We start from the raw sequence: 19,868 nt of genomic DNA on the forward strand, positions 1-19,868 counted from the left end.
ATTATTTGTGTTTCAACATTTTATGTGTATGTTTATATGTGTGTTCATTTGTAAACGCCTCTCTTGAGTGACCCTTAAGAAATTGGTAACAGTGGCTGCCTCTAGGAGAGGACCTGGGTGGCTGAGGAACTTGACCTTGTATTGTTTTTGTAGAATTTAAAAAGAAAGGAGAAAGGGAGGAAGGAAAGGAAATGGAATAAAAGTCCCAGGCCAAGGTGGGAAGATTTTGCTGAAGAGTAGCTAGTCTTCAAACTTTTCCCTCTGTCTAGAGGAGAAGGGGTGGGGATTGAACAGGTTCCTCAAAGCTGCCGTCTCAGAAACCAGCGCCTTCCCGCTGGCAGCACGTCCCACAGCACACTTGAATGTGTATTTGTGGGTGAGGGCTGGGCATTTGGTTCTCAGTTCTATATAGTAAGCGTGAAAAAAAGGTTTGAGGTTATGAAATAGAACGTGGAGGCCAAACAAGTCACCTTCCTTACTTCGTGCCTTCAAGCACTTGACTGTGAATCACCGTGACAAATATATTTCACATTATGATTCAGTATTCACACTTCTATATATACTCGAGATAAAAAATTTAAGAAACAATATATACTACGTGAGATCCACTTGGATATCTGGTGAAATTCCATTATAGGTGTTAGGAGTAGGGGGCAAGTCCTGGGACGCTGGTTTCTGGACCACGGCCGGGTCCCCACCCGCCAGCGGGAAAGCAGCACTGTCTCTCGGAGCCGACCCCAGGATTACCTTCTGGAGACACACGATTTGGCCATCGTGAAGGATGGATGTCCTTTCACGTCTGAGCCAAAAAATTCCATCCAGCCTTGGAGGTCTTTCCATTTTGAGACTCGGAGCTGCCTTGATCCAAAACACTGCCATTGTTAGGCAATTTCTTTGTCCCCTTCCCACGGTCCCCCCTGGTCCCGTCCCTCTGCCATGGTTGGGCAGGTCCTCAGCTGGACCTGTCTGAGCTCCTTTGGAAAGAGTTTGTTAAAGAGCTCTCTACTTCCTTCTTTATAGTTTGTGATTACTAGTACCTGTTAACACGTTGCTTTTAAGAGAGAGGTATAAGGGCCCTGGCTGGTGTGGCTCAGTGGATTGAGTGTCGGCTTGTGTACCAAAGGGTCGCTGGTTCGATTCCCAGTCAGGGCACATGCCTGAGTTGTGGGCTAGGTCCCCAGTAAGGGGGGACGTGTGACAGGCAACCACACCTTGATATTTCTCTCCCTCTCATTCTCCCTCCCTTCCCTTCTCTCTAAAAGTAAAATAAATAAAACCTTAAAAAAAAGGGAGGAGGGAGGTATAAGAAATTCACTGTAATAGTAAAGATAGGAAACAACCTGAGTGTCTACTAATAACGTCCACAGACTTACAACAGTTGTTTGAAAAAGCAGTACAGCTTTCTGTGAACCTTATCACAAGGTCCTTGTGGGCCAGTTTCCATGATACATAATTAAGTGATAAAACAAGGGGCAAAACATTGTGGACAGTATGCTCTTGTTTGTATAAGAAGCGACAGACAGATGAGGTTGTGTAGGCATAAAATATCCCTGGGAGACAAGTAAGAAAATAATGACAGTGGTGTCCCTGGGAACAGGAGGATTGGGGAACAGGGCACGGGGGAGTCTTACTTTTCACTGTTTGCTTTTAAAAATTTCTACCATTACTTAAAATTTTTTCCTTTTCATCTCTCTTAAGGTATGAAAATTATAATTTCACAATTGTATTCACTGTAATGAACACTTAAAAATAACAGTTTGTTGAGATATGATTTGCAAACCATAACATTTATCCTTTTCTTTTTTTTTTTAAGATTTTATTTATTTATTTTTTAGAGAGGGAAGGAAGGAGAAAGAGAGAGAGAAAGAGAAACATCAATGTGCAGTTGCTGGGTGTCATGGCCTGCAACCCAGACATGTACCCTGACTGGGAATCGAACCTGTGACACTTTGGTTCTCAGCCCACATTCAATCCACTGCGCTACGCCAGCCAGAGCCTACATTTATCCTTTTCAAGTGTACATATGTCAGTGTTCATTTGTCAGTGTTTTTCAGCATATACACAGTCACATAACCCTTGTCACTGGCTAATTTCAGAATATTGTCAACATCCTGTAAAGAAACCCTGAACACCCTCAGAGCCACCATTCTGAAACCCCGATCCTCCCAGCCCTCAGTAACCACTAATCTACTTTCTGTTTCTATGGACGTGGCTATTTGGGAAATTTCATATAAATGGAATTATATGATACATGGCCGGCTTCTTTCACCTCGCCTGATGTTTTCACGGTTCACCCATGCTACAACATTGTATCAGTGCTTCGCTCCTTTTTATTGTGGAATAATGTTCCATTGTATGGCTGGAGCACATTTGTCCAGTCGTTCATTAGTTGATTGTCCTTTGGGTTGTTTCCACTTTCTGGGTATTATGAATAATGTTGCTACGGACATTTCTGTGCAGGTTTTTGTTTTGACGTATGCATTATTGACATGTGTTTTAAATTAGCTTGGGTATATACCTAGGATTGAAAATGCTGGGTCATATGGCAACGCTATGTTTAACGTTTTGAAGAACTGCCAGACTTTTAAAAAATGGCTGCACCATTTTGCAGTGTTTCCAGCATTGTATACAAGTTCCATTTTCTCCTCATCCTTGCTTACACCTTAACAAAAAAAAATTTTTTTAGCCTTCCTGCCATGGGTACTTTTTAAACATTTGGTAACAAATTATTTTTTTCCCCCAAAGCAAATGCATTTAGTAAGTCAGCCTCAGGAATCTAAAAAAGAAGTGAGCTGGGCTTAAAATTCTTCCAGCTGTGGAGAGTCACTGGCAGGTTGTGGGGCTGGGCAAGCCTGTTGCAGCCAGACCGGGTGCCAATTTCAGCTGGCTTGTGCGCCACATGTGGTATGAAAATGACAGGTCGCCAACCCTGATATAGGTTTAAAGAAAGAGGCAGGAACACAAGTTACCCTGGGCTTGAAAAGCTTGGGCTGCTTCTTAGTACCTCACATTTGCCTTAAATGTGGTTCTTTGCTGAGGCGTTTTCCCCCTTTAAGCAAACCGACAAATGAAGCACTTGTTGGCTGTAACTCGCTTCTGTCTGTGTGTGTGTCTGCCACCCGGTCAGGTGTGTGTCCTACCTGGGGAGTAGAATGGTTCGGAGTACAGTCTGGGGGTGGGGCCGGGACCAGTGCCAGCTCCTTTTCAGATTAGGTATTTTGAAACAGAGTTTTAGCCACGTGCAGGGTTTAGGTATCCGCCTGAGCAATCTATTTTCACTTGCAGGAAAATTTCAGACTGTAATGACTATAATGAGGCAGAATGGAGGGAAAAGGAGGAAATTGCTTCTAACCTTTGGATATTAATCCCACAAACCCCAAGTTTGAGACTGCCATACATAATCATTATTAACATTTATTGTGGGTATACTTTGTGCTTGACACTGCTCTTAGGGCCATCAGTATTGTTTTATTTAATCCTCATTATAGCCCTATGAAACAGGCATTATTATTGTGGTGGTTCCCCTGTTAGGAAATGGAGGCACACAAAGTTGAAGTAACCACCCATTACCACACAGGTTTATAAGGAGCAGAACCAGCCGAGTGAGTCCGGTTGTGAGTGCCAAAGCCCACACTCTTAGCCACTAGGGGATATTGTCACACGATGAAAGAGAGATGAATGCAGGGGACTGTAAGAGGGGCAGGGACAGAAGCAGAGCTTCTGGGCTGGACCAGATAACTGAGAAGCATTTACTTATCCACTCATGGCTGAAATACTGAATGCTTGGCTTTCCAGATTCCCTTGCAGCTAAGGGTAACAGTGCAGCCCTTATCTCCACTCTAATGAGAAGTATGGGGGGCATTTGCCTTGGGGTGGGGAGCAATGAGGGAAAGGATAAATTTTGGGAAACAGTTTTATATGAAAGAAAAAGGGAGAAAGAACATGTCTTTCTTGGCATCTATTCACTCTTCTGCTTCCTGCATTTGGATTTGGTTTATGAGTTGATGTGATGCTTCAGCTCTGGCAGCCATCTTGCGCCCATGAGGCTGTAAACTAGGGACATAATGTCAATATGCTGAAGATGGTGGAGCCAAAGGTCCCTAATGAAAACACTCTGAAACTGCTTACCTCTAGACTTGTTATGTGCAACAATTAAATGTCTTTATTGTTTTTGTGTCTGTGGAGAGGCAATAAAGTATAATAGTTAAGAATATGAGCTTGTGAGCCTGGGTTTATATCTTGACTTTAGCACTTAGTAGCTCATATCTTTGGGCAAATTACTTGTTCAGTGCCTCCATTTACTCATCTGTCAAATGGAGATAATAAAAGACCAAGAACAGAAAACTTGCAAGAATAGTTCAAGAAACACCTGTGTACCTTGAACCTAGATTTACTAATTGATAAAAGTTTGCCACATTTGCTTACATGCATATGTGTGTATTTTTTCCCCACCTGAATTATTTGAGCGTAAATTGTAGGCGGGCCGGTTAACATTATTATCAATCTGGTAGCCTGCAGTTGTGTATACAACACATAACCCAAACTAGACCCTTTGGGCAAGTTCCTTTTATGAATTTGAATCTTCGGGTAGGGTGATAGAATAATAAACTGATTTCCTTTCTCTTTTTCTTTCCTCCCCCCACCCCCCTTTTCCCCCTTCTTCTTTCTTCCACAAGTATTTATTAAGTGCCTACTAAAGGCCAGGCACTAATCTAAATGCTGGAGACACTGCCGTGAACTAAACAAATTCCCTGCCCTCTTGAAGCTTATAGTCTTGAGAGGGAGATGGACAATTAAAAAAATTCAGATCGTGTTAATCATTCCGAAGAAAGTAAGGCAGGATCATGTGAATGAGTGTGTGGGTGTAGTGCTTAGAAGATCTATCTGAGGAAGAGGCTTTTCAGAAGAGATCTTAATGACAACAATGGGGAGCAAGCCAGAAAGGAAAATTTCAGACAGCAAAGAGAACAGCAAAGTGAAAGGTCCCGAGCGGCAGGAGCATGCCTGGTATGTTCAGGAAACATCAGGAATGTTGGTTTCCAGCATGGGGTAAGAAACGAGAAGAGATATATTACTTGAGATCAGATAAGAAAGCAAAGACCGGATCAGTTAGGGTCTGGGTTTTCTCTCAAATGCAATGGGATGCCATTGGAACATGTTCAGGTTGGAAGTGACATATGATAATTTATGATTTTTCAAAGTTCCCTCTAGCTACTGTGTAGGGAGTGGCTTACAGGAAGGCTAATGGGAGAAGCAAGGTGTGGTTCAGGTGAAAGGTCATGCAGGATCTTAACATTTCAGTTCTGGATTCTGAACATCGAACAGAGTATCATTATTTGTTGTTTGGGGGAGTGAATTCATCCTTGCAGCAAATATTGAATGAGCGCGTTCTATCACTAAGCTCTGTAGCAGGCACTAAGACTACATCTGAGAACAAAAGAGGCACAATCCCACCTTCATGGACCTTTCATTCTAGTGAGAAAAAGAGATAATAAATAGCATAAGCAAACAAAAATATATGGTGTTTCCAATGATGAAAAGTGCTATGAAGAGAAACGAAACAGGGAAGAGTGGTAGGGAAAGCTGGGATTGGAGTGGGTGGAAACATAAAATAGAGCAATCAGGGAAGCCCTTACTGAAGAAGTGACATTTGGATGATGACCATGGAGAGATGAGGAAGTGAGAGCTTGGATTTTCTGGGAAAAAAGTGAACTAGGCAGAGGAAACAGCAAATGCCAGCTCTCTGAGGCTAGAGTGTGCCAGGCATGCTGGAGAGATCCCAAGGAGTCACCAGTGGGTGGACCAGAAATGACTGATGAATTTAGAAAGGGAAGGGGAGGGGAGACACAGGATGTGGGAGGCTTGACTACAAAGATTTTGGAGGAGAGACAGTAAGTGACTTGGTTTTCACCAAGATCCTTCTGGCTGCTATGTTGAGAATAGACTCCAAGAAGACAAGGGGGAATGCAAGCAGAGAGCAGTGAGGAAGCTAGTGCAACAGCCCAGGTGGGAAATGATAGTGGTGGAGCTAGTAAGTGGTTATTTATTGTATTCTATTCATACTGAAGACATTTACTATTGATTCAATGTTATTGTCTAATATATAGTCCATATAAAAATTTCCCCCCAAAGTCCTTTCCACATTAAAAACAAAACAACAAAAAACAAAACAGAACTTGGATCCAATCAAGGCTCACATATTGCATTTGGTTTCCACCTCTGTCAAGCTAGGTGTTTGGTAGCATGCACTGCATTCTGGATTTGTCTGATTGTTTTTTCATAGTTAGGTTCAGTTTAGCGCCTTAAAACAAAACAAAACAAAACAAAAACAAGAATACTACCAGGGTGGCGTTATGACTTTCCCATTGCATATCAGGAGTCACATAATGTCAGTTTGATCTATTGTTCATGATGCTAAGTGATGGTGATCGGTGATTGATTACTTCGTCCAGGTGCTGTCTGCAGATGTTTCCAGAAAAGCAAGCTGTTTCCCTGTTGTACATGAGAAGTACTCAGTGGCATGATACTTTAACACTGAATATATCGTGACTATTCTACAGCCCAACAAGCTTTTACCCAGTGACTTGAGCATCTAATGAAGAGCCCCGTTGCTTCTGACCTTGTGTCTCAGTTTGCTTCTCTGAACAATGACGATAATAGTGGTCCCTAAGGGATGCTCGTTTTGAGGATCAGTTCTACCGCACAATAAACGCTCGTTAAGTATTACAAATTACTGGACCAATACAAGTATGAAAAAAATTAAGGGTAGAGGTACATTCCAGTTCTCCCCACCCCGCAGCAGCTCCCAGGTGGTGAGTGCGCCAGAGCCCGCGAAGGGTCCACCAAGCCACGCCCTCGCGTCGCGGAAGCCGCGCCGGGCAGGGGCACCCAGAGCCCAGGCCGCGCAAGGCCCCCTGGGACCGGTAGTGCTGGGCGTGGCCCGAGGACTACATATCCCGGCGGTCCCCGCGCCGTGGCTCCAGCCGCTGGCTCCTCAGCCCTTCCACAGCGACGGCGGCAGCCGCGGTGGCTGGGTCGGTGGCGGAGGCGGCGGCGGCTGTGGCGGCTGCGGGCTGAGCAGCGAGTTTCCGATTTAAAGCTGAGCTGCGAGGAAAATGGCGGCGGGCGGTGAGTGCAGATAAAGGAGGAGCAGCAGCGGGCGAGGGAGTGGGTGCGAAGCAGAGGGAAGAGGACGAGTCTCCGGGGCTGCCGCGAGCCGGTGGCTTCGGCTGCGCGGAGGCGCTGAGGGGCGCGCCGAGCGGGGGGGGCGCTCTGAGAGAGTTTCGGGGTGCCGGGGCCGCGCCGCTTCCCTGCAGCCGGGAGGCAGCCCAAGCTGGGCGGCAGCCGGCTTGGGACTTCGAGGGGTTCCTGCGGGGAGGGGTTACCCCGAGCAGTTTGGGGGACCGCGGGGGCCCACTTCCCCCTCCTGCCTTTAAAGTTTTATCTACCTCCCGCCTCCCCAGCCCTGGAGGGCGGCTTTTGGGAGCTGCCCGCGTCCCCCTCTGCCCGCTGCCGAGGCTCCTTCGCAGTTACTCGGAGGAATTAGGGGGCGGGGGAAGCCGCGCAGATCCCCTGCCGACCCCCACCCTGCCTCCCGGTCGCGTTCAGGCTGGGGTCGGATTTTGCTGTGTTTACTCCTGCACTCGGGCATTTTTAATATTTTTCACACCCATTATCTGCGGAATTTCCATTTCGGGCACGGGTGGGTTCTCAGCAGCTTTCTCAGTGAAAAGGCATTTTGCTACCTCTGGTGTGAAGGCGGGGATATGGCAAGTGGGAAGTTGGTGGGTACGTTTCGGGTTTGGCTGCCTTTATTACGCCCATTCCCCCCCACCCCCATCTCTAATCTTCTTACGGACATTGGTGCCGTTTGTAGTGATTTAAAGAAACTGTCTTGCACATGTCTTGAAAAAAACAAACCAGCCCCAAAACCACAGTCCGAGTCTTCGGAAGGCTCGGTCGCTTCCCAGGCAGCTCGTGGGCACTCGGGGTGGAAAGTTAACCCGAAGAGCAGTTGTCAGAGGGACAGAGAGCATCGTCCCCGGATCTCCGTCCGCGGGGAGGTCGGGATTCCCACCCGGACCGGCACGAAAGGTGGCGATTCTCTCCGAGTCAGAACTTTGCTTTTTTGCCCCCCTGCCGAATGCGAATGCGAAGACTTCCCATTTGCAGTTTTCGAGCAGCGCTTCAAAGCCAAGCTGTTTTTGTTATTACGCCTGCCCCGCGAAGAAACAGGAAGGCGAGGACCAGCTGGCGCGCCGCGGCGCGTTTCAATGGGGCTGAGCGGGAGTGCTGCAGCGCCGGGGTTTAAATGCCTGGCCTCCCAGCGGCCCCCGGCCGCGGGAGCGCGGCGGCGTTGGTGGCAGCAGGTTGTTGGGAGGAGGATAACGGGGAAAAGAAATCACAGGTCTCCAGGAAATGCCGCATAAACGGAAATGTTAAACGGAGATTCGCAAGTTTGTGAACTGCTCGCTCTAATTTAATTATTGCTTACTTAGGGTAGGTTGCATCAGATATGCTACCCACCTGGAAAGGTACACAAACGTTGAAAAATGAGTCTCTGCCCTCCTCCGACCCCTCCAGTTCCCTTTTCCTAGGAGTCAGCGACTATGACTGGTTTCTCGAGTATCCTTAGTCTTTGGGAAAATTATTTTGTTAAGGTTTTCATCCAGAACACACCCCTGTTGAATACCAAAAGCAGGGGAGTGAGATGAACAGAAGAAAGGGAAAATGGGTGGGAATATTGTTTTATTTTCAGTGTCTTAAAAATGTTTAGCTATTAAAACTTAACTGCTTATGTTGCCTTATCTACTAACACCCTTAAAGAAATAACAGTCTGTAAGGCTTGAGGATGAAGAACCCCTGCTGGGTTCATTGTTTGTATGTAAAACGAGCCTCTAACATGTAAAATGATATTGAACACTATAGCTCCTGTCACTGGAGGTTGCTTCAGGTTCTGCATTTAAATGAGCAGCCATCTAGATCGCCTGTGATTCTAAACTACAGACATATTTTATGTATTGATAGAAGTGACTTAATTGTTCAATCAGCATTAGAAAAAGGCATATGGCAGCTTCTAGCATATGAAAAGTAAATTTTGGATGTGAGGATCATGGACTAAGTGGGAAGCTGTGGTGTTTCTAGAGCAGTTATACGAAATGTTTGTACCATGAAATAGTCCTTAACTACAGAGGCTTTGAAAATGCAGAACAACTCCAGCATAGTTAACAGGATTTCTATTTTTACGTGTTAGAATGGTGGTTTTGAATTTACCAAGATTTAACAAATTCATTAAAAAATTCAATGATAATAGAGCTTAGGGTATTAAGGGTTATATTAAATATTTTCATTGTATTGTGCATTTCCCCTCCTGTATAAGAATTTTTTCTATAAATCACCTCCTACCCTCTAAGCACATAAGTTAAAATTGATTCAGTAGGACTTAATGATGTACTGGTTGGGCCCTGGACCCCTTTTCTGGGGGAGACATGTAAATAAAAAGTAGTTCTCGAAATGGTTACTTACTAATACTTTCTTGACTGGTCTCTTGAAATAAACTTCCTTACTATGTCAGGGACATATTAAAGAGTTTACAAATATATAAAAAATTCAGTCTTTTGTGCATTAGCAGTATGATCTTAGAATGGTTCCTTTTTAACTTTTTTAACTTGAAGACTACTTTGTTTTGAGAAGTCTTTGAAAAGAATGATTAAACATTTTTACTTTATTTTGGTAAGATAACAAACTATTCTATCCTTAATTGGTATTAAAATAAATGGCTTTAGGGTTTTTGTTTGTTTTGCATTTTTTTTAAGCTGTATGATTTCAAGCCTTGGCCAGAGGATGTAGACTACATTTGAAAATTTAATTTGTTGCAAGTTTGGAATGAATATAGCCTGCAGTTATTATTTGTCTACACAGCAAAGGGACCACAATTTAACACAGTTGTTACTCTTTTAATCATGATTGAAGAGGTACTGCGGTTTCTCATAGGTTAAACCAGAGAGAACCTGTCCCAGTTTGGTTTGAATTTATTATACTTTGTAGTGAAGAATATTGCCTATTTGCATTATTGAGTGGTTATGGCTTTGGGAGCAGAAAATTAGTGTTGAAATAAATGTTAACTTTTCTTTTTCCTCATAGTTCAGATGAAAGAAAGGGATGACTATTAGTTTAGATCCTCAGGGATAGCATTGACGTTGAATGCTGCAGTGAAATGTAGGCATTTTCTTCCATTTTGAGTGCTTTTTGGGGTAGGGGGGGTAGTTACAAAATGAACATTTCACACTTGAAGTGGAGGGGGTGCTGTATTGTATGAGGCTTATTTCTTCACTTTGTTAATGTTTGCGAGGTAAATTCATTTGGCCCATTTCGTTTTCTGATGGGGTGTCTAGGAGATTATTTTGTGTTAAGGATGCAATTTATCCAGAACCTAACCTTATTTTCAGCTCCCTGACAAACAATGGGATTGACTTAAATTGAATAGCCTCTCCCTTTCCAACTTCTGGTGGAAAGTTGTTAAAATGAACAGGAAAATGGCCAGAAGATGCACAGCAGGAGTAGAAGGGAAGACTGTAGTGTCTAGGAGGCTGGTTTATCCACAAACTGGATAATCTTCCTGGACTACATGCTGCCACTTCCCACCTTTGTCAGCATTAACTCAGTTTGGTAGGTTCTGCTGACCTAGGTCAATTAGAGGGGACAGTAATAAAGGTTTATTTTACTAACTGTAGTAAACTTTGTGGCCTAGAGGCAAAGGAAAGAAGTCTGACCTGAGGCACACAGGCTTTATCTGTTTCAAAAAGTATTCTAAAGAGCAAATGAACTAGTCTTTTCTGTTTGTCCTTTTACCTTTTTTCATTAGGAACACCTGTATCCTATTTTTTTGTTGTTAATATTTTTCTTTATTGCTAAGTTGTGGGAAAGAGTGTAACTTTTTTTTTTTTTTTAATCTGCTGTTCACCTATGAAGGTATTCTGAAATGTTTAATTTCCCTGGTTAGAGGCTCTGAAGTTTATGAAGTGTGACTTTCTGGTCAATAGACTGACTTAGATTACTGATTTTTAACCCATCATCATCCATGTCATGATGAAAAGGGAATACTGGCCTGGGTATTACATAGTAGTGGATAATCTACTGTTCCCTGTGGCTCTGCTTTTGGCAGGTAACTATGGCAGCAGAGTTGGGTTGAGTAAGTTGGAAAGTGGTAGATGGCTAGATGGAAAAGGACTGCAGAAGTCAGCATAATCCTCAATTAGGATAAGCCTCACGGTTAATTGAATGTTGAGTATACAGGTTAAATCCCATTATAATAAACTCCAGGGAAGTAACTAAATTATTATGTTGTATTGGGATTGAGCTTTATTGAATGCTGTTTAAAATAAATTAGTCTTTTTGTTAGAGATGTGGGAAAATTTTTATTTGTTGTAACAATTTGACAAGTTATTCATGAACCAGTATGTTTCACCTTCATTTTTAATGCTTTCGCCTTTGAAAAGGAAAGAACCCATGTTGAGCTGGGCAGATAATTTATATACCCCTTCCTTCCAATCAAATAACTTCATTGGTTTATCTTAACAACCAAATAAGTTTATTAGAATAAGAACTGCCACCATCAAAGTGTGGTCAGAGGAAATGGAAATTTCCCCAGGTTTCCAGGTAACTACTGCTGGTAATTTTTTCTGCCCTGACAACTTTTTAAAATGAATGAATGCACTTCATTTTGGTGTGAACTTTCCTTTGTCAATAATAATTATTGGGCTGAATAATTTCTGTTGAACCGATGTAGTTTGGGACCTTTACATTGTTTAAAAAAAGTGATGGTACTATTATAATCTTTAAGATACCTCCATATAAATAAGAAAATTTTCAGAAACAGGATGAATGCACATATGAGAAAATACTATTTTTATGCTTGGCCAGAAATATATTCTTTCTGTGTTGCCAGACTCCAGGCATTTCCATCCCATCTTTCGAAGGTTAGCATTTTTATTTTGGGTAGAGAGTTTTGATTGGGTGCATGCAGCAAGACATTTTCAAAGTCATTCTTTTAAATACATGTTCCACGAAGGAGGGAAAAATCTGAAAGAGGGAATTTCAAACAACCCAAGCAGTGTTTTGAAGGTTCTCAAGTCTTAAGAATAATGACTGACTAGTAGGCAGGAAGCCTGCAGTTGCATTGTGGTATTGTTCCTCCATCTTATGCATTTGAGAACAGGAGTACAAAGGAGAAGAAAGCCTGGGGAGGGGGAAGAAAGGGTTTTAACAAAAAAAGGTGGGGGGGACTTCTAGAGTAAATATTCTTTGCTTTTCTGTTTAAGTGAAATCTAAAACCAAATTATTTTTGCTTTGAGAGGAAATGTTTGTTTATCATGATCTAAATGTCTTAAACTGACATTTTTACAAATGAGAGTTAATTGTTATTGGTACTGGTGGAAAGAGCAGCATGATCACATACTCAGTTTTAAAACAGAACTTAAAAATACATCCACACGTGAAAACCTTTAAATATTTTCCTCCTCTGTTAATCAGTATTATTTGTTAGCTTGTTATTTTGAAAAGAATATTTAACCAGTGAAGAGTTGAGAATTGTTTGTGAATTTGTACCATAAGGTTTGTGCAAATCAGTCTTTTCTTAGATTTATCAAACAAGGGGGATAGAGTATGCTGTCTTCCAAGGTTCCTTACTTTGGCTGTGCAGAATTTTTATTTATATTTTATTGGTCAAACAATAAGTGGATTAAGCTTTTTGTACCAGATAATGATGTGAAGATGCAGGTTGTGGTGCTGACTCATGAGTGTGGGGACTGGGTAACTTTGAGCTCCTGACCTCATCGTGGTATATTCTGTGAGCTGCAAAGTGTGTGTGTGAGAAGGAGAGAGAATTTTAAACCTCCTCCTCTGGTTTAAGAAAATGAAGTGATATTTTCTTTACTCTCAGTAAAGCTGTCATCAGTGAAATTATTTCTAAATTTAAGTCACTGTATAGAGTAGCTATATCAGCTTGATTTTATTTCCAGATTGAAATTTGGCAAGTTTATTTGAAAATGTTTCAAGTATTACCCAGTGTTCTCTTCACCAAATTGTGTCTTTAGTTCTATACACTCTCTGCCTCATCCAGGCTCATCTTTTTCCTTTTTCACCGGTGGTTGTGTTTTATGACCATACTTTTATCTCAGCCAACGTGGTTGTCTCCCTTGCTGTCAGAGCAAGTATTTGACTGCATCTAGGAAAACCTAACTTCACCAGTGAGAAAAATAATTCCATATGCATGTTGCATCCATTGGAGGGTCCATGGTATCATCTTCATATAAGACAGAACTTACTACTATATTAAGTTTTAAAAATCATTTCAGGAATCAGTAAAATGAATTCAGGAAGCCGCTTTCAAAGTGCACAACCATATCTAGAATGGTGGAAGCCTTAGGTATATTGATTCCAAATTAGGTAAATCTGAAGTCATGAACTTCCACTAGTAACCTTCAGTCCCCCTCTTTTTTTCTCCCAGGGTACAAAATAGCTCCCATATGTGACTTTTTTTCTTTAACTGACTTTTCATACCACCATTCTCTTAGCCATCGGGTCTTAAGCTTCAATCCCTTTTAATTTGCTACTGCTTGGCTGTTGGCCCACTCCCCCATACATATACATATTTAATGTTTACTAAGCTTTTCTATGTACAGCAGTTAAAAAGGTTTTGACTTTCAAGTGTGCACAAGTGCTCACATCAGTACAGGGCGATCTGTTTTGCCAATTAAAGATCGTGGAGAAGTTCAGAGGAGTAAAGGGACTACCTCTGACCAGGCGAGCAGGATGTAGGACTTTGAAAAATGAGTAAGATTTTAATATGGAGGGAGCACTGTTCCTGTTGGTGAGAAATCATTAGCAACAGCTCAGAGGTAAGACATTTCAAGACTTGATTATTTAAATATTCAATGAATGTTGAGTGAGTGGTGGTATTGAATAAAATGGTTTTTGTTTTTGCAGAATCCTATTGATACATTTTTCCCAAATGTTCTATAATTCTACCAATTTAGTCTTATTAAATATCATGTGATCACATATTTTTGCTTAAAAATTGTCGGAGTACAACCCAGATTCCTTAATCTAATATCAGCTGTTTTCAGTGTTTTTTTTTTTAATCAATTTTTTCCATTTTTGTTGCCTTGTTTCAGTCATGCTAATTTTTTCTGCTGCTTCTCCCTTGTTATCTTGTCTAGTCATTAAGGTCCAGCTCAGATCTTGTTTCATTTAATTTCTCAAACCACAACTGAAAATATACCGTAATTCTTGTTGCCTGGTATGAATTGTAATTATCTCTCTGCATAGGAGTCAGTATTTATTGACTGGTAGGACAGATGCAAATTTTCTGTTCTTTGAGGTAGGGACCATTTCTTTTATAAACTTTAAAGATCCTTTATATATTTATATGTTACATATATTATTTTTTGAATTATATTCATTTTAGGTATCCCAATACTTGGTGTTTGGATATGAAAATTTCTAGAGTTCAACTCTCAAGTTAATTTTTCTACTTGGAAGTTGAGATAAAATTAGAGTCCTAAGGATTTGCTTGGGACCTGTGTCTCCCTCATAGTCATTCCAGATAAAGCATGTCTGGGCCTTAGAATACATTCATATTTCCCATTTGTCTTAGGACTGGACAGTCCTTCTGTAAGTTGTGTAAGTTGTTTTTATTCATTATCACTATTCTTCAAGGAATTTTGCTAAGCATTGTGGGCATAAAAATTCCTTTGTGATCTAGGAGTTTATAATCTAGTTGAGAAATAAGTATAACTGAAAAACGTAGTTGCAGCAACATAAGTGGTTTGGAAGTTCAGAGGAATAAAAGGTCATTTTCAACTGGGATTGTTAAGGAACATTTAATGGAGGAGATGGAATAGATCTAAAGGGAATTAATTGCTATTTCTAATCTCTTTCCCACATCTTTTATTCTGTAGGACTTAAAGTAAAAAAAAAATATTAATGGGTTTAAATTGAAAAGAAGGCATAGACATGGTAGAGTCAAAGCAGTACAAAAAGGCATATTGTGAAAAAGTAAGGCTCCTGGTACCCTAGGTCTTTGGTCTTTATAGCTACCCATCCCAAAGGCTATTGCTGTTAGAGGATAGTCTAACAGCAATAGCCTTTTTTAAAAATTTATTTATTTTTAGAGAGAGGGTAAGGGAGAAACAGCAATTTTTTTTAAATTTATTTATTTTTAGAGAGAGGGTAAGGGAGAAAAAGAGGGAGAGAAACATTAGTGTGTAGTTGCCTCTCGCATGCCCCCTGGAAGGGACCTGGCCCGCAACCCAGGTGTGTGCCCTGACTGGGAATTGAACTGGCAACCCTTTCCTTTGCAGGCCCATGCTCAATCCACTGAGCCATACCAGTCAGGGTTGTTAGAGGGTATTCTTTACACCTGTTTCTGTCTTTCGTTTCTTTCTCTCTGTCCTTTTCTTTTTTTTCCTATTCTTTCTCCCTCCCTTTTTTTTTTTTTAAATTAACAAATGGAATCACCAGGGGCTCCACTGTTTTCACTTAACAAAAGAACTTTGGAGAGCCTTCTGCACCTTATATTTTTAAAAGTCTATATAATATTCTATTGTATGAATAAATTTGGTAAAACTCATTAACTGGTTTCTCATTGCTGCTTTCAGTCTTTTACTGTTTTGAATGATGCTGCAGTGAACTGGATGTGGTTCTGTGTGCTGGAACTGAATGCAGTTCTGTGTCCTGGAAGGAGTATATATATCTTAGTACAAAAATCCTGGAAGTAAAATTTCTATATCAGAGAAAATGTACATTTAAAAATGGTGCCCTGGCTGGTGTGGCTCAGTGGATTGAACACCAGCCTGTGGACTAGAAGGTTGCTGGTTCAGTTCCTGGTCTGGGCATGCCTGGGTTTGTGGGCCAGGGCCCCAGTTGGGGGCGTGTGAGAGGCAACTGATCAGTGTTTCTCTCACACATCAGTGTTAAAAAAAAAAAATCTAATGGCTCTCTAGTTCTCAAGCCTTTCATAATCTGACTTTAATCCACATTTCCAACATTATCTCCTTATTATATTAATCATATACTTAAATTGCTGTTAAGTCTCCCTTGCGCTGCCCTCCATTCTCTTACCCCAATAAAGTTCTCTTTTTTGTGTTTTGATTTATATTCTTTGATATAAAAGCAGAAAGTTACCATTGGTCAAGTGCCTGGACAGTATTGTGTGCTTAATGTACATTATCTTATTTAATAGTCTGAGTTTTTTCGTTGTGGAACCCACCATTTGTTTCCCAGATGTCTTATTCAAAACCCTGTTCAAATACAAAAAGGTGATTGTATTAAAGTTTACTTTTTAAGTTGACATTTAAACTGTTTACTCATTATAAAGGCAGCAAAATGAGGCTTATGAATATAAAATTTGAAAGTGGGTTATGAAGAACTGTTATGGACCTAATCTATCTCTGCCTCTAGTTTATTTCTGTAGTATTAAGAAAATCCTGAATCGCACAGAGATAGAGTTGCAAATGGTCTCAGTTCAAAAATATATTTTGAAATAAGTAACAGGTACGCACGGGACAGATTCAAAAGGTACCAAAGAAAAGTAAGGCACCACCCTCAGTTGTGTCTCAGCCACCTTCCAAGCCCCTGCGTGCAGGCAACCATTGTTACTCTGAGTCTAGATATAAGAATGCATATACTTAAGCTTTTAAGGTTAATGAATTTATGCTACGTTTTTGGGTAAACTTTATATTGATGTGTAACATACATTCAGGAAAGTGGGCAGTTACAGTCTGATAAACTTTCATAATGAACACACCTATGTAACTGGACTCAGAAGCCCTAGTCTGGACTATATATATTTTTAAAATAAACTTGGAGAAGTCTTACATCTGTTTTTATAGTGACTAAGTTCTTTCTAATGGTTACTCAGTTGTATAGATATATAATAATTTATCCAGTTCCGTATTACAAAGCTGTAAGTGAATAATATCCTTATACATATTTTTTTTGTTAAAAAGTATGTAGAAATTTCTAGAAGTGGAATGCTAGGTTAAAGAGTATGAATTAAAAAATTCTGTAGATAATGCAACTTGCTCCCTGAGAGATTATATCAGTTTACAAATCCACTAGCAGTGTGTGGTAGTTGCCTGTATCTTCTTCTCTGAATAACATATTGTATCAGATTAAAAAAAAAGATTTTATTTATTTATTTTTTAGACAGGGGAAAGGAGGGAGAAAGAGGGAGAGAAACACCAATCGGTTGCCTCTCGCACACCCTTGACTGAGGACCTGGCGCATAATCCAGGCATGTGACCTTTCAGTTTGCTGTGTGATGCCCAACCCACTGAGCCACACCAGTCAGAGAAGGCTGCATTCAGTCTCCTTCTGAGTTTTGTATTCAGCCAACCACTGATCTACTTTCTGTCACTATAGTTTGCTTTCTTCCTTTTCCCCAACCTTTTCTAGGTATAATTGACACTTGATTAATTGTATATAGTTAAATTGTACCGTTTGTTTTGACATATATGTCTCCCTGTGAATCCATCACTACAGTTACAGTAATGAGAATATTAGCTCCAAAAGTTCTTTATAGCCTTTTGTAATCCATCCCACCCTCATCTACAGGTAATTATGGATCTGCCTTGCATCACTAAAGATTAGTTTGTATTTTTAAGAATTATATATAAGTGGAATTAACAATATGGGGGGCTGGCTTTTTTTCCACTTAGTATAGCTCTTTTGAGATTCATCCATGTTGCATATAGCAGTGGTCTTTTTATTGCTTAAGGAATATTGATTGCAGTGTTTGGACATATCACAATTTATCCATTTCTGGATAAATTGCTGATGATGAACATTTAGGTTGTGTCCTGTTTTTGGTTATCAAAAATAAAGCTTCTGTGACATTTGTGTACAAGGCTTTGTGTGGACATATACTTTATTTCTTTTGAGTAATATACTTGGGAATGGACTTGATGGGTTATATGCTTAGTGTATTTAAAACTTTTAAGAAACTGACACCTGTTTCTCACAGTGGTTGTATGTATCATTTTGTGTTTCTCCCAGCAGTGTGTGATAATTCTGGCTGTTCACTGCACTCGATACAGCCAGGCTTTTTAATGTTAACCATTCTAGTGGGTGTATAGTGGTATCTCATTGTGGCTTCATTTTGAGTTTACCTGTTGACCAGTGATGTTGAGCATAGTTGCATGTGCTTTTTTGCCATTGGTATATCTTTTTTGGTGAGGTGTCTGTTCGTATCTTTAACTCCTTTTTAAGTTGGTTTGTTTATCTTATTTAGATGTAAGTGTTCTTCGTGTATTCTGGATATAAAACCTTTCTGAATACATGTTTTAGAAATATTTATTGAGTCTGTGGCCTGTCTTTTCATTTTCATAATAGTGTTTCGGATGAGCAAAAGTTTTTATTGTTAGAATTCATTTTATTGATTTTTGTAGTTTCTGTTACAATTCATGCTTTCTGAGTTGCATTTAAGAAATCTTCCTTGCCCTGGCTGGTGTAGCTCAGTTGGTTGGAGCATTGTCCTGTAAACCTAAAGGTTGTTGGTTCAATTCCTGGTCAGGGCGCATGCCTGGGTTACGGATTTGGTCCTTGGATGGAATGTATATGAGAGGCCCAACTGATCGATGTTTCTCTCCCTCTCTTTTTTTCTCTCCCTTTCTCTGAGATAAAAAAAAAAAAAGGAATCTTCTTTAAATTTGCATACTTTTGCATACTTTGAAACTATTTAAGAGAACTGAGGTTCTAGTAATTACACATACTCTTCTAAAAACCAAATAAAACTACTTAAGAAAATGGAAAGAACAAAAAGAAGCCTTCGCCATACCCAAAGTTATTAAGATTTTCTCTCGTAGTTTCTTAAAGAAGTTTCATGGTTTTAGCTCTTAAATTTAGGTTTATGGGTCATTTCAGTTAATTTTGTATCAAGTATGAGATCAGGGTTGAGGTTCATATTTAGGTATATGGCAATATTTCTAGCATCATTTGTTGAAAAGATTACACATTCTCCATTGAATTGACTTGGCACCTTTGTTGAAAGTCAACCAAGTATGTGTATATGTGTAGGTCTAATTTTGGAGTCTCTCCTCCCTCCCTCCCTCCCTTCCTTCCACGATTCCTTCCTCCCTTCCTCCCTCCTTTCCTCCTTTCTTCCTTCTCCTCTTCTTCCCACTCCCTCCTCCTTCTTTTCCTTCCTCCTCCTCTTCCTTTTTTTCCCCCCTACATCTGTTTCCCCACCTTCCCCTAGTCCCGAAATCAGGTAGGATCAGTCCTCCAACTTTGTTCTTTTTCAAATTGTTTTGGCTATTCCAGGTCCTTTGTATGTCCATGTAATTTATTTTGTTTATTTCTGCAAAATTCCTGTTGTAATTTTGATTGTGATTGCACTGAATTGGTTGATAAATTTGGGGAGAATTGATTTCTTAAAAATACTCCCTTCTTTTCCATGAACATAATATATATCTCCATTTATTTAGGTCTTCTTTAATTTCTCTTAGCAGTGTTTTATTGTTATCAGTGTACAGCTCTTAATAAAGCTTTTGTCCAAACAATAGTTTCCTATTTTTAAAAGTGATTGTAAATAGTATTTTTAAATTTCTGTTTCCAGTAATTTTAATATATAGAAACACAGTTGATTATTGTATGCTCACCTAGTACATTGTACCTTGCTAAACTCATTTATTTTTGTAGTTTTTATGTAATTTGTATAAGATCGTATACACAGATGACCATACTGTTTTTGAATAAGACAATTTTATTTTATTTTCTTTGTTGTAATGGCTGGTGCTTCCAGTGCAGTGTTGGGATTATTTAATTGTGATTGCATTGAATCAATTGATTAATTTGGAGAGACATAA

General features: G+C 40.3%; 1 protein-coding gene across 11 annotated transcripts in view; it reads left to right on the forward strand.

Moving 5' to 3' along the window:
- The first annotated feature begins 6,984 nt into the window (after window positions 1–6,984).
- NCOA3 (nuclear receptor coactivator 3) overlaps window positions 6,985–19,868 on the forward strand; it is a 96,571-nt gene continuing 83,687 nt past the window's right edge. For 6 of the 11 annotated variants that reach the window (XM_036009934.1, XM_036009940.1, XM_036009941.1 and 3 more), the window contains exon 1: window positions 6,985–7,128. The gene's annotated coding sequence lies outside the window, so the exon portion shown is untranslated. The remainder of the gene's footprint in view (window positions 7,129–19,868) is intronic. The other 5 variants (XM_028524717.2, XM_036009942.1, XM_036009944.1 and 2 more) reach the window with 1 other exon arrangement.

Source organism: Phyllostomus discolor, chromosome 9, assembly GCF_004126475.2.
Source record: "Phyllostomus discolor isolate MPI-MPIP mPhyDis1 chromosome 9, mPhyDis1.pri.v3, whole genome shotgun sequence".
In the NCBI taxonomy this organism is placed as follows: Eukaryota; Metazoa; Chordata; class Mammalia; order Chiroptera; family Phyllostomidae; genus Phyllostomus; species Phyllostomus discolor.